Here is a 12,630-nt window from a genome sequence, read left to right as displayed (position 1 = left end):
TTTTTAATTAATCAATTTGTATATATTTAATTAATTTTTTATTTTATGTGTATAAGTGTTATGCCTGCATGTATATACACGCACCAGTGTTGTGCAGTGCCCATGGTGGCCAGAAGAGAGCATTGCATCCCCTGGAGCTGGAGTCACAGACAATTGTGAGCTGCCATGTGGGTGCTGGGTATCAAACCCAGGACTTCTGCAAGAGCAGCCAGTGCTCTTAACTGCTGAGCCATCTCTCCAGCCCCTTTGTTTTATTTTTAGAAACACTTTATTTTCCATCCACCTTCTTTCCATCCTGCTCAGGTGACTGCAGCACAGCTCACGACCACTCAGTTGTTGTTCCAACCCATTTGGTGGCATGAGCAGGGGGGGCTGCAGACCAGTCCTCGGTGGCTGGCTGGGCACTCCAGTCTTCAGGAGGGAACTGCTGGATAGGTACAGAGGGCCCTTGCCTGCCTTCAGACCACTCTGCCACCTCTGGCTGAGCTGTGGTGGACTCAGGAGCTGCTGCGGTCCATTCACCCTGAAATTCCTCCTTGGTCACAGCCTTTTCAGCAGCAGCTTGCTCTTCCTTCTCAATCTCTTCAAGGTCTCTGTAGAAGTAGAGATCAGGCATGACCTCCCACCGGAGCTCACAGGGATGGTACCACGCATGCACAGAACTTCCAGGGCCAGCATCCACCACATCAGACCCACTGAGTGAGCTCCCTTATTGTTGCATGGGATGGTGATGTCTACATGGCGCAGAGGAGAATCTGTGTTACACAGAGCGATGGGAGGCAGGTTGACATAAGACGCTTCTGTGAGGAGTTGGTGGTCAGTCACCACCAGAACACGTGGCTCCCTGAAGGCTGCTTGAATCTGGTTAGTGAAGGTCCCAGGAGTGAAGCGGCCAACAATTGGAGTGGCTCCAGTGGCAGCAGCAAACTTCAGCACAGCTTGCTGGCCAGTGTTCCAGGAGGAGATGACGCTGACACCAGCAGGGTTTTCGATGGTGACAATGACAGGAGCTGCCAGCAGCAGCTTTCCCCAAGTCCTCTTCAGGTTTACGATGTAGATGCCGTCACTTTTCCTCTTGTAGATGGTCCATTTGGAAGTCAAGGTTGGTGCCACCCAAGTGGGTTCCTGCTGCAAGGAATTTGAGGGCATCCTCTTCCTTCATTTGCAGGACATCAAGGGCTCTGGACATTGTTAAGTTTCCCTTTAAGTTTCGTCGGGAATCAAGAACAACGCTGTATGGACCCCTCCCTGGCAGCGCGCAAAAGCCTAAGTGAAATTTTTTTGTGTGACATGGTGTTATGTATTTCGCGCTGGCCTCAAACTGACTATGTAGCCAAAAATGAACCTTTGTCTCCCAGTGCTGGGATTACAGGTGTGGATGCAGCCAGCTAAGTGAATTTTAGAAGCTACTCAGCAACTCCCACTTTAATATTCCTTTTAGAAGATGTCTCTGTCAGGTTTTTTTGCATCCACGTCCCTGGACATTTATTTTGTTTTACAATGTTTTTCTTTACCACTGTGTTAGCACAGTATTTGTTTATGCTCTTTGCCCCATAAACATTTGCTGAAAGACTGAACAGATCTACGATATATCCACAGAGAAAGAATAAGGTGTATTTCTTTTATATATATCAATTTATTTGGGACTGGAGAGATGGCTCAGTGGTTAAGAGCACTGGCTGCCCTTGCAGAGGACCTGGGTTCAGTTCCCAGCACCCACATAGTGGCTTACAGCAGTCCAACTCCAGTTTCAAAGGATCTGACACCTTCTTCTGACCTCTTCATGTGTTTCATGCAAGTAGTGACTTACATACATGCAGGCAAAACTCTCACACTCATAATATAAAAAGAAATAGATCTTTAAAATATCAATTTATAAGCTAGATGTGGTGGTACATCCCTTCAATCCCAGCATTCTGGAGGCAAAGGCAAGCAGATCTCTGTGAGATCGGAGGCCAGCCTGGTCTACATAGCAAGTTCTAGGCCAGCTGGGGCTACAGGGAGACCCCCGTCTCAAAACAAACAAAAAACCCCAAATCCATTTATTTAACAAGCAACCAGCACCTGCAATTCAACTATCTAGTTCATGTTGCTTTTAGAGCTCCACCACCCAGTAAATAACCAAAGTTCCTACTTTGGAATGTGTTTCTATTGCTTTAAATTGAAAAAAAGAAAACACAAGTTTGTTTCACTTGTTTATTTATTTGTAGTATCAGTGATCTAACCAGGGCATTGTGTATGGCAGGCGATTACTCTACCACTAACTTCATTCCCTCATTTTACTTCTTGTATAAAGGTGTGGGGCCTTTTGCTTTGTTTTATTTTGAGACAGGGTCTCACTATGTAGCCCTGGATGATCTGGAACTCACTATGGAGATCAGACTAGCCTCGGTCTGATTTTGCTTTTTGAGACAGCGTCTCCCTGTAGGCCCAGCTGGCCAGTCTCAGATTTAAAGAAATCTTGCCTCTTCCCAAGTGCTGGGATTAAAGGCATGTGCCACCACACATGTGCTGGGATTAAAGGTATGTGCCACTACACATGCACACCATTTCACATATGGCTTAAGTTTATTTTTTAACTGACACACCATCATTAAACCCTATTAATTATGTAGTACCATATATATATATATATATTCATGCAATGTTTGAAGCTATCCCCTCAAACATCATTTGTAGTGAAAACATTCAAAACCTTCTAGTTTTATGAAACGCACACATAGCCACTATTAAGGCACTATTAAGGTACATAGCCACTGCCCACAACCATCCTATGGTGCAGTAATAAATAGCACACCAGAGATTCTTCCTCCAATCCAACTGTATCCTAGTGCCCATTGAAGAGTATGGTCTTCAGGGATGGAGAGGTCTCTCAGCAGTTTAGAGCACTGGCTGCTCTTGCAGAGGACCCAGGTTTGGTTCTCATCACCCACGTGGTGGCTAATGCTCTTTGGCCTCTGTGAGCATTCCCTACATGTGGTACAGTTACATACATACAGGCAAAACACTCATAGGCATAAAATAAAAATAAATAAAATTTCAAGAAAATTAAAAATAAGGCCTTCATTTTCTGTTCTGAGGAATCTTCCTGTAACAAATTAATAACTGGCTTTTTTTTTTCAAAGGCTAGCTAGCTAACTACATCCATGGTGTGGTCTGATTTGCAAGTTAAATCTATGTTCACACAGGTGTGTGCATCATCCATGTTTGCCAAGGTCTACACGACACAATGTCAAAGGTACTTGGTGAAGCCATTTGGAGTGATCTATAGGGAGATCTGTGCTTTCTCCTTGTTAAAGTTTCTGTCATTGGGAGCAGTAAAACTATATTATTAAAAATGTTTTTGCAGCCACTTTATTTATTTACTTATTTATTTATTTATTTGTGTGTGTGTGTGTGTGTGTGTGTGTGAGTGTGTGTTCGTCGGCTCTCATCACACAGAGAGAAAACCCTCAGAAGTCAGTTCTCCTTCCACAGTGTGGATCCAGGGGATGGAACTCGGCTTGTCAGACTTGGTGGCAGGCAACCTTACCCACTGCGCCGAGCGATCTCTCAGACCCAGGACTTGCAGTTTAATTACAAAGTTTCTTGATGACTATTTAGAGAGTAGGGGGAAAAGCATACACAAAGTAGTGTGCTCAATATAGTTCCAAGAATGTCAGTTACTGAGCCCAAGTGCGCTCACTAGCCAGCCGAAAGCGGACGGTGGGGAGTGGAGATGCGACTGCTTGAGTTGACAATCGGAGGAACTTGCTGAGGGGGCCACAGAAAATTAAGAAACCTCAGTAGGGGCTCCTGTCACCTCAGGCAAACAGAAAAAAATGAAATCCAAATAACAAAATCAGCTTCAGGGCTCACAGGCAAACTGGCTAATTTACTTCTCTTCTGCGCTCTCAGTTTAACTCTCTTAAACATTTAAATTGATTTATTCCCAAGTCTCTCCACCAAACCCCAGCCTGTTTTTCCCTCTGGTGCTTGTTTTTCTTGCCAGTCTGAGAGGGGGTTGAACAAATTGGTCACAATGACACAGTCCACAAGGAGAGTTGAGTACTGAGCGTTACCAACTTTCAGGGTCCCTGTGGGAGAAATTAAGATCACTTTTAATGAGCCTCAGAGGGCGAGGCTCAGTTCCTGCCTTGTTGAGATTCTAACTCGGCATCAGAAAGTTAACTCTGAGCACCTGGAAAACATTATTTGTCAATTGCTAGCCTCAAGGGTGCCTGCTTTTATTCAGTGCTCATTAAAAAAATGCAGGCAATACATGAATACACATAAAATAAAAATAATAATAAATAAAATATTTTTTTTAATGATTGTTGCCTGAGTATGACCTTAAAAATAATTCAGATGTATTCGATGAGTGTACTGGATACCCAAGAAAGGAGACAATGTATATTGTGTGTACTGCCTACAATCCCCCATCTAAAGACAACTTTGAAAACCTTTACATGTATTTACTGTGTTTCCACTTGTATGAGCACACATGTGCCAAGATGGGCATGTGGAGGTCAGATGACAACTTTGGGGAGTTGGTTCTCTCTTTCACCTCATGGGTTCTGGGAATGAGCTCAGGTTGTCTGTCTTGGTAGCAAGCACCTTTACCTGCTGAACTATTTCGACATCCTACCTTTTTTTTTTTTTTTTTTTTTTTTTTTTTTGACTGGGTCTCATGTAGCCCGAGCTGGCCGGCCTCAAACTTGTCGCCAAGACTGGCATTGAACTCCTGATTCTCTTTCCTCTACCTCTCAAATGCTGGGATTAAAGGCAGGCTCCTACTTCATCCAGGTCTAGAGACAATTTTAATACTGTGTTTTTAAATATTTTGTGTGTATGTATAAATATCTACATATTCTGTATATATTAAATATATAAATACACAATTATCCTTCATTATTCATCTTGGACCAGGTCTAAATACCAAAATACCTTGGACCTTCCTCTAAATACCAAAATCCACAAGTTCGTTATATGAAAGCTGTCCTATTTGCACATAATCTATACCCAGTATCCCATATACTTCATTTTAAATTTTTATTTATTTTTATTTTATATGTACGAGTGTTTTGCCCACATGTGTGTAACTGCACCCATATTGAGCTATGCCAATACAGGCCAGAAGAGGGCATCAGATCCTAGACCTGGATTTAAGGACAGGTATTAGCTGCCATGTAGATGCTGGGGATTGAACCCCAGTCCTCTGTAAGAGCAGCCAGTGTTCTTAACCACTGAGTCATCTCTCCAGCACCCCCCCACCCACAACCTTATTCTTTTGAGACAGGGCTCTCTCACTGAATCTGGAGCTAGGCCCAGGCATCCTCCTGTTTCTGCCTACCCCCAACGTTGCTGGGGTTATGGTGGGTGTGACCATGCCCAGCTTCTTACACAGGCTCTGGAGATGTGATCTCAGGTCCTGGTAGCTGCATACCAAGTCTTTTACCCACTGAGCCATCTACCTGGCCCAGATGCAATTTTTTTTCTTTAAATATTTTCCACCTGAGGTTGATTGAATCAGAGGCTGTGGAACTGTGGACATAAAGGTTTGTCAAATGCATGTGTGTATACATAATGTGTATATTGGCATGTGTACATACCACATACATTACACATATATCTTAAAGTTAACTTTGTAGGGACTGGAGAGGTGGCTTAGTTTGGATTCCAGCACCTGTATCAGGTGGCTCACAACTGCCTGTGACTCCAAGTCCAAAGGATCTCATGCCCCCTTCTGGTCTCCTCAGACACCAGCACACACATGGTACATACATACACAGACATACACATACACATAAACAAAAATCTTTTAAAAAATATTTTATTACTTTTATGTGTATGTGTGTATTGCCCGCATGTAGGTAAGTGCACCTGTGTCATGCAATGCCCATGGAGGACAGAAGAGGCTGTCATATCCCCTGGAACTAGGGTTACAGATAGTTGTTAGCTGCCATGTGGGTGCTGGGATTCGAATCTGGGTCTTCTGCAAGAAAAGCCAATGTTCTTAACTGCTGAGTCATCTCTCCAGCCCCATAAACAAAAATCTTAAAAAGTTAATTTTGGGGGCTGGAGAGATCGCTCAGCAGTTAAGAGCACTGACTACACTTGCAGAGGATTTGGTTCCCAGCACCCAAATGGCAGCTAACAGCCATCCATAACTCCAGTTCCAGGGGATCCAATGCCCTCTTCTGACCTCCTCAGGTATTGCATGGCAGAGGGCCACTTACACACATGTAGGCAATACACTCATACACATAAAAATAATAAAGAAAATATTTTTAAAATTAATATTGTAGGTTAGCATACAAAGTATTTCATCATGGCCTTTTCACACGTCTGGGTCATTATTATGCACATGTGATAACACACATGGCAGCCTTGTTCTTTCACACACATGCACTACACACACATATGCACACACATCCCTCTCTGCAAAATATGCACCTGACTCCTCTGTCCCCCATCTACCTGGGGCTACATGAACCCCATCTCTGAACACTAATATAAGTTTCCCCAGCCTTGGCAACAATCAAGTTTAGACAACTTTTGGACTGGAGAGATGGCATAGTGGTAAAGAGCACTTGCTGCTCTTACAGGGGACCCAGGTTGCATTCCCAGCATGCACATGATGACGCACAATGGTCTTTAACTCCAGTTCTGGGGATCCAATGCCCTCTTCTGGCCTCCACAGGCCCTGCACACATGTGGTGCACATACATACATGCAGTGCAATAAATTGACACTTGGGAACACAAACCAGACTCCATAGTTCATATTGTTCTTATTATATATATGAGTACATTAAACTGGGTGAGGGGTGGTGTAGGGAGGTGTGGATGGGGAGGGACTCTAAATACCATCAAACTTTATGTATGAAAATTTCCAATGTGTCAAGGTATGAAGAACAGAAGGGTTGATCTGGTTTGAACTGGTTTTGGGTGCATGTGAAGTAAGGCAAAACCATATCCTCTAATATCCCTCTCCTCCTTTTCTTTTATGAGACAGGGTCTCACTGTAGCCCCAGGTGGCCTGGAACTTGCTATGTAGACCAGGCTGGCCTCAAACTCACAGAGATCCTCCTGCCTCTGCTGCCCAAGTGCTGGGATTAAAGGGTGGTGTCACCACAAAGGGCTTTAATGACCTTTTATGAAGATTCTCCTATTTTGCCTTTGCGTAATTGGATGTGCATATGATTAAAATAAGATGCATTCTGGGAAGGGACATGCACAGGAGAAAACATGACCTCAGTTATCAAAGTAGAGAGCTGCCCAAACTACACCTCTCTGAATAACCAAACTCCTTCTCTTGAACCTCATAAAAGGAGACCCTGAAAAAAAGTTAGGGCCCTTGAGGACCTTCACATGATCCTCTGTCAGTCTTGGCAGGGTGTTCATTTATAACCCACTCTAACGCTTTACTCTGTGAATCCTTATTCTCAATTTTTTGCATAGAGCCGGGTGTGGTGGCCCACCACTTTAATCCCAGCACTCAAGAGGCAGAGGCAGGCGGATCTCTGTGAATTCAAGGCCAGCCTGGTCTACATAGTAAGTTCCAGGCCATCTGGGGCTACAGGAGACCCTGTCTCAAAAAGACTAAAAACAAACAAACAAAAAACATTCTAGGGCTAGGGATGTAGCTTAGTTGGTTCAGTGATTGCCTAGCATGTACAGAGCCCTGGGTTTGATCCGCAGTACTGCATCACCCAGGCACAATGGCACAGGCCCGAAGTCCCGGCATTCAGTTGCTGAAGGTAGAAGGAACAAGAGTTCAGGGTCATCCTCAGCTACATGGTGAGTTTAAGTTCAACTTGGCAAACTGGAGACTCTGTGTACAAAAAAATAGTAATAATAATCAGGGGCTGGGAGGTGTCTCAGCAAGCAAATGCACTTCCTGCCACAACTGATGACCAAGGCCGAGGACAGATCGTCTTCTCACCTCCACACATGTACCACGACATGTTATCATATATTAGTTGGGCCTGGCTCTGCACACCTGTGACGCCAGCACTCAGGAGGCTGAAGCAGGACAATCTCAAATTTAAGGCCATCTGGGTTATACAGCAAGCTAAAGGCCACTATGGGCTATGTAGTGACACATTTTCACAAACAGACAGACAGACAGACGGTCTAATGATAAATGTTTGTGGTGATGGTTGCATTAAATACCATGGTTCAATAATCACGCAATGTTATATGTACTGAAACATCAACTGTAGCCCATAACCATAAGCAATTTTATGTGACAATCACAAATAAAATTAAGGACTGGAGAGATGGCGCAGCGGTTAAGAGCACTGGCTGCTTTTGCAGAGGACCCAGGTTTGGTTCCCAGAAGCCACATGGTGCCTAGCAACCATTGATAACCCCAGTTCCAGAGGATCCGATGTCCTCTTCTGGCCTTCGCAGGCATTGTACACATGGGCATACTTACATACATGCAGGCAAAACACCTATACACATAAAATAAAAATTAATGAATTAATAAAAAAAAACAATATGAGGATTTATGTGGGTCTAGGGAGCAGGGACCAGGGGAGCAGGGGGTCAGTGTGGGGGGCAGTGGTCACCCTGGACACTATTCACACATCCATCATGTGTAATGAAGGTACCTAGGGAGGACAAGGGCAGTAAGTCAAGCAAAGAATTTGATATCACTGGAGATGGGAGGCACAGGTTTGTGACCGAGCAGCTGTCTCTCAGCAAGGTGGTTATGGGAGACCAGATATGGGGAAGCATGGAAGAAGGGGAGATTAGGTGTCCAGGGACATTTGACATGGATGGGATACCCTGCTTTAGGGCTAAGGGTAGACACTGGACTCCATCAGCAACTGGAAAGGTTTTCTCTTACTTCTCTTTCCCTTCTCCCTTCCCTCCCTCCCTCCCTCTCTTCCCCTAACCCTCATCTCCTGCCTCTGCTTTCCCATTCCTTCCCCATTTCCCTTTCTCTCCCCTCCTCTCTCTCCCCCATCCCATCTCTCTCTCTCATTTCTCTTCTTTTGAGACAGGGTTTAATGTGCCACACCTGGCTCAGAGAGGGTTTCGTTAACTTAATGTTGAGAATATGGATGGAGCCACATGTCCGGTCCAGTGGTTAAGGCACTGATTTGTGGAAGGAGCTGGAGGAGAAAGTGGGGGAGGGTCCCTAAGTTTGAACGGGGCAATAGGAGCAGGACTGAGGGCCTGGCGTGGGTCTGGGCAGTTAGAACTCCAAGAAGAGATGACTTAGGAGGGTTTGGAGAACAAAGAGAAGCTTGGAGTGAACCTGGGGGCTGATCCCTGTGTTCTCAGGGAGGACACGGAACACTTGCTCGCTGGGGTGGGGACTGTAGCCTCCAGTCAGTGCGACATGTTTCACTGACAGCAGAACCCGCAGGCGGCTTCCCAGTAATAAGGACTGTCCCCCATCCACACCTGTCTCTTGCTTACCAGAACTGTCTGATTTGAGACACAGCCCCAGGGAGGCTCTGCAAGACCTTGGCATCGTTCCAGAATTTTCTCCTCATCTGACCCTTAGTGCTAGCCTGAGGTAGGGATGGACCGTTTGAAGGCAGTCAGCCCCACGTTTCCCATGAGTCTCATTTGGGTCACCTGCTATTTCAGCAAATAGAAGATACCTTTTCTGTGACAAGCTGTGTGTTGGCATCAGAGATACCAAGAGAAAAGTCTTTGCTCTTGAAGACGTCAGGCTGGTGGTGGGGATGACAGACACAAACACACTTGCTGTGGTCCCCCTCCCCCCTTTTCACATTAGTGTGTGTGTGTGTGTGTGTGTGTGTGTGTGTGCGTGTATGTGTGTGTACAACTTGCAGGAGTCAGTTCTCGCCTTCTTCCATGTAGGTCCCTGGGATGGAAGTCAGGTCATCAAGCTTGGCAGCAAGTGTTTTTACCCAGTGAGCCATTGTCCTGGGTTCCTTTTCCTCTCTCTCTTTGAAATTGTAGCCCCAGCTAGCCTGAAACTCACTCTGTAGATCAGGCTGGCTTCAGTCTCACAGAGATCCACCTGCTTTTGCCTCTGGAGTGTGGAGATTAATGGCATACACTACCATTTTGGTTTTGAAAATATTTTATAATTTTTATTTTATGTGTATGAGTGTATTGCCTGCATGTGTGTCAATGCACCCGTGTCGTGCAATGCCTGTGGGGGTCAGAAAAGGGCATCAGATCCCTCTGGAACTGGAATTACAGACTGTTGTTAGCTGCCATGTGGGTGCTGGGAATGGAGCCCGATTCCTTTGCAGGAGTAGTCAATGCTTTTAACCCCTGAGTCATCTCTCCAGCCCTCCCCCACCCTTTCTTATACAATCTCATGTACCTCAGTCTGACCTTGAACTTCTGATTTTCCTGCCTCTACCTCCTGAGTGCTAGGATTATAGCCTTCCGCATTAGACTATTCTCTCTCTCTCTCTCTCTCTCTCTCTCTCTCTCTCTCTCATCTCATTATGTAGCCCAGGTCAAGCTGGAACTTGTGATCCTCCTTCCTCAGACTCTCCAGTGCTAAGACTGCAGGTGTCAACTACCTCAACCAGTTCCACCTAAGAGCATGTCTTCTCTTTCTAATTTCCAGCCAGGCATGGTGGTGTACATCTGTGTATCCGGCACATGGGAGGCTGAGGAAGAAGGATCTCAAACTCAAGGTGAGTTTGTGTGTCGGGAGCTGCTAATCATTGAGCTGTGTCAGGCTTGTTTACTGAGTGTGTGTTATGCACACCAGTATCTAATCTGCCTTATCAGGAGGAATATGTTTATATGGAGAGCCTCACAACACCTGACCTTGAGGCAATAGTGGAAGCCTTTGATCTGACCGCTCCCTGACCCTCAGATACAGGTGGGGAAATACAGCAGTTGTAACTAATTGAGTTCTTCTGTATAAAAAGGCAGAACTGAAATAAATCGGAGCTGCAGTATTTACTGTGAGCCCTCCCAAGCACCTTTTCTGTCTCCTTTCCTTTCTTTCAATCCTCACTCCCCCTTTCAGGTACTGTCCGTTTTGGCTGGCTGGCACCGGCATTTGGGCTACATAGCAAGATCATGCCATAAAAACAGACAAAACAGGGGGCTGCTAAGATGGCTCATCAGGTAAAGGTGCATGCTGCTAAGTCTGGTGATCTGATTTCCATCCCTAGTGTCGGGGAACCCTGCTGTTAGGGTTGTAGTTCTCCATGTCCGGATAGCCCTGAGGGGCTCAGCGCCAAATGGAAGGACTCCCCTTTTCAGCAGGGGGCCTCCTGCTCTCTTCCTGGCTCACCTGGAAAGTGCCACCAAGCACAGATGCCTGACCTTATCTGAAACATGACCTTTGGCATAGTTACCTGGAGTAAAAACTACCCCCAGGTTTTTTCTATATGATAATCAGGCATTGCCTGATAGTCTGGAAGATAGGAGCCCACTGCCACATGTAAATAAAGCATACTATGAGCACCTATCAGCTGAGGCTTTTGCTACTGCCTCCACACCATAAATTCTCTAGTTCTCTCACTGAATAAACGGAGCTGTTTCACTGTCTGGAGCTGTATCACTGCTGTTTCACTGTGCCTGTGACCAGTCTCCCTGGAAGGGCTGTCTTCCATCAGTGCTCACTGGCCATCCTGACCCTGTTCACCGCTTCTGCTCTCCCTGCCCTCGTGGGCCGGTGGCCAATGACCCGCGAAGAGAGGGAGAGACCCCCGCACCTAGGACCTAGGTGAGAGGAGAGAACCAACTCTCTAAAGTTGTCCTTTGATGTCTACATTTGTGGCACACACACAATAGATGATTAGATAGATAGATGATAGATAGATAGTTGATAGATAGATAGATAGATAGATAGTTGATAGATAGATAGATGATAGATGATAGGTAGATGATAGATGATAGACAATAGATGATGATGATTGATAGATAGATAGATAGATAGATAGATAGATAGATAGATAGATAGATGGATGTGAGATGTGAACAGAGGGTTAGGGTATAATTCAGTTGGTAGAGTGCTTGTTGCTTGCGTAGCATGGACAAGGCCCTGAGTTCAACCCCCAGAACCATATAAACTAGGCATGGTGGTGCACACCTGTAATTACAGAAGGAAGGACCAAAAGTTCAAGGTCATTCTCAAGTACATAGTAAGTTCAAGGCCAGGACGGGCTATGTGATATCCTGTCTCCAAATAAACAATCAACAAAACCAAAAAACCTTTATGGTCACTGGTGGCGGCACATGCCTATAATTCCAGCACTTAGGATATTGAGGCAGGGGAATCCCAATGGGTTTGAGTCTAGCCTGGGCTACAAAGTGAGAGACTGTCTCAAACAAACAAACAAACACAAAACCAGTAAGGGCTGGAGAGATGGTGCAGCAGTTAAGAGCACTGGATGCTCTTATAGAAGACACAGGTTCAGTTCCCAGCACCCACATGGTAGAACAACCATCCATAACTCCAGTTCCAGAGGATCTGACTTCCTCTTCTGGCTTCCACAGGCATTGCATGACCTGGGTGCACTTACATACATGCAGGCAAAACACATACATGTAAAGTAAAAAGCAAATTTTAAAAATGATTATTGCTCTTGCAGAAGAGCAGAGTTTAGTTCTCAGAACCCATGTCAGGTGGCTCACGACCACCTGTAACCCCAGCTCCAGAGGATGTGATGCTCTCTTTTGGTCT

At 45.3% G+C, this 12,630-nt stretch overlaps 1 pseudogene; it reads right to left on the bottom strand.

Annotated features, from left to right (window-relative positions):
* Positions 1–260: 260 nt before the first annotated feature.
* On the bottom strand, positions 261–1,189 carry LOC103744791 (annotated as a pseudogene).
* Positions 1,190–12,630: the final 11,441 nt, after the last annotated feature.

This window comes from Nannospalax galili, unplaced genomic scaffold, assembly GCF_000622305.1.
Source record: "Nannospalax galili isolate Female #2095 unplaced genomic scaffold, S.galili_v1.0 scaffold842, whole genome shotgun sequence".
Lineage (NCBI taxonomy): Eukaryota > Metazoa > Chordata > Mammalia > Rodentia > Spalacidae > Nannospalax > Nannospalax galili.
The sequence above is the reverse complement of the archived record's forward strand: the minus strand, read 5'-3'. Positions and strand labels throughout refer to the sequence as shown.